Here is a 3,060-nt window from a genome sequence, read left to right on the forward strand (position 1 = left end):
AGCAGCGACTCCTTTCCCTGGGAGCTTTCTGCCTCGGAGCTTTCCCAGTCTCCGGAGTTTTGTTAAACAGTCTGGGGGCAGTCGTAGAATCTAGCAGCTGGTTGTCCAAGAAGTAGATCTGCGCATGCTCTTGGGGCTGCCCTTGACTTCTGTGGCATATATACCAACCTGGAAAACCGGGGAGCTGTGGAGGTGATGCCTTCAAGCACATGAAGAGAATCCTCTAACCTGACTGTATGTGAGGGGGAGTCGCTTGAGTTTAATAGTGCACCTTTGGGTCGGTTTGGGGTAGTTCTGTCTAAAATAGTTTTGATTCATAGTGACATCTAGTGGCAATTTGGTGCGATCACCACTGGATTTAACCAAAATTTAACACCTGTGGCTCCTCCTGGGCTTGGTGGACTGAAAGCAACTGTTCTAAATTGTGGTGAGTTATAAAAGAAATTGTGCCCAATTCCGCCTTTCTGAAACACAAGCTGGTGCTATATGTGAGAAGTGCCGGGCCAACTTTTTATTTACTTATTTTTATTTTTTAGCAAAATGGAGCAACTTTTCTAAAGTTTGTAATCGTGGGCACCAATTTCCAAGTTGCCCTCTGTCAGGCTACTACTCCTGAAAGACAAGATGCATGTAAACGACTAAGCCCTTAACTGCTACATACCTTTTCTTGGGCCTGGAGAGATGGTTCAGCAGCTAGCATTGGCTGCTTCTTCAGAGGACCTAGGTTCGAGTCCCAACACCCACAGGGCATCTCGCAACGACCTGTAACTCCAGTCCCAAGGTATCCAGCGTCCTCTCTGGTCTCTGCACAAGCTAAATGCACTTGGTATATAGATACACATGCAGATGGTACATTTTTACATGTAAATTTTTTTTAATTTGAATTTTTAAAAGAAAATCAACATTTTTAAGGAAAAGATCATATTCTCTAGATTTACTGAATGCAGAACCACCAGTCACCTTCAGGAAACAGCCCAATACTGAATGCCCATCCATATTACTTAATTATTGTAGTGATTGACACAAAGTCCAAACACTCCTGTGATGTTTAACTTCAGAAAAGCAGCATTTTTGTTACTAGCCCAGGAAGTCAGGTTAGCTGCAACGCTGGGAAGAGCAGCTTTCCAACTCTACCCCTGCCTTTCCTCCCCTTCATCTAATAAATCTTGGTACCATTGAGTTTCCTGAAGACAGAGCTTTTGAGAACAATATCATGCTTCATCTTCCAGGACCTTGGAGCAGATTGAGGCTGGTTTTTGAGAGTGAGGCCCCTGGCCTGAGTCAGGTTGTGAAACAGTTTCCTCCAACGTTGAAACATTCCGTCCTGCAGAAAAGCTCTTTGAGCAGGAAGGTAAACAATTCAAGATAGCTTCCGGAAGTACCTGAAACTGACCAGACTCACTAGGCCCCTCTCTGCCATAGTAAGCAATAAATGTTGAGTGTCCCTCTCAGACGTGCTGGACTAAGACCAGACCAACTGACTAGAAGAAGCATAAACCAGCTGAGCTGCCTAGAAAGGGTTTAGACCAGCTGGAAAGGACACTCTCCATCCTGTTGGAGATGCCTGCAAGCTGGGCAGTAAGCTCAAGTTTCTAGCTTTTGTGAGCTGTCACCCAGGTTGGGATGGGCCTTGGTGATGCAGCTGTCATTGAGTCATTTCTGCTGCTCTAAGTAAACCACCATACCCCTGCAAGTAATCCCAGTTAAACTCAGGGCTCACTAGGTTGGACTTCTGTGCTATCCATACTTTGGTCTGTTGTGGGCTTCCTATCTGTAGGGTCTCCTTCCCTAGGAAAACTTTTCTCACAACATAATTGGCACCCAAACAAGGACACAACAGAACCAAAGTTGGGGAGGAGTAAGTGAATGGTTCTAGACATGCAGCTGAGGCTGAGAAGCCCAAGGGGGGAGCATCCGCCCAGGAAATTGCGATGGAGTCACCTTTTCCTGCGTTGTGTGTCTTAGCACACCATTGTGCTATGATAGCAGTTACACGGTTCTTGACACGGATAGTGACATGCAGCTAAGGCCGAGTCTGAGGATTAGGAGTATCTATGGGAGAATCCCAGGGTGGTGGTCTTCTTCCGTGCAGTAGGGGGGGACATGGCTGCTTGGTGTGTGGGCTCCACCACGTGAACACCAAGATGCTGTGAAAACAGTTAACGGTATAGGGGAAATTTTTCAGTCTTTGAGATCAGTGTACAAGGGTTGGTGGTGTTGGCAAGCCGTGGCAGAGGTTGCCTGGCCACTGTTTGTGTGTGGTTAGAAATGTGTCCAAGGCTGAGATGGTGGTCAAACAGGAACTTGGTTGTGTAAAGGAGCAATAGCAAGAAAGGGAGATGAGGCAGCATCCTCCACAGTAGCCTAGGATCTGGCGAGGGAGAGGGTGAGGTGGAGGCCCTGGCTTGCCACTTCCTAGGGCTTGGAACCAGAAGGAAAAAGAGAGGACAAGTTGGACCTGTGCTCAAAAGCCCTTCCTGGGATGCAAGGAACTAGGCTAGAATCCAGGGGAAGTTTGAGAGAGGAAGGAGAACACGGGAAAAGCAACAGAAGATGCCCTGAGGTTAGGACCTGTAACGGAAAAGAGGGAAAGTCTGTTTTCCGATGTAAAGATGGAGGCCTTAACAATGGACCGTACAAGAAACTTAGATGATCAGGAAATGCTCCGCTCTCAAACTGCTGGAATTGGGGAAGACTTAAACAAGCAACAAAAGAGCCTGTCACAGCATGGCTTGTGAGGCTGTGGGACATGGGAGTGGATGGGGCCAGTCTGGCTGCTGTGGAGGCAGAAAAACTGAGTGCTCTAACTTCCCTCCTCACGCCACACTCCTAAGGCTGTGGCTGCATACCTTGTGCAGTGTGAGGGAAGGCAGTCCGTGACAGGCTGCCTCATCAGAGCCGCTAGCAACACTTGGTTATCTCCATCTGAAGTTCCGCAAATCCAGGGAGAGGTAACAGGAGAGGAGGAAAAGGCCTTATTAAGGGAGCTAGGAATAAGGGAGGCTGTGTTTGAAGCCCATTTCAGTGGGCCAGATAGAATTACAGAGGGGTTAAAAAAAA

The sequence above is a fragment of the Psammomys obesus genome, unplaced genomic scaffold (genome assembly GCF_907164565.1).
Source record: "Psammomys obesus unplaced genomic scaffold, mPsaObe1.curated_primary_1811, whole genome shotgun sequence".
In the NCBI taxonomy this organism is placed as follows: domain Eukaryota; kingdom Metazoa; phylum Chordata; class Mammalia; order Rodentia; family Muridae; genus Psammomys; species Psammomys obesus.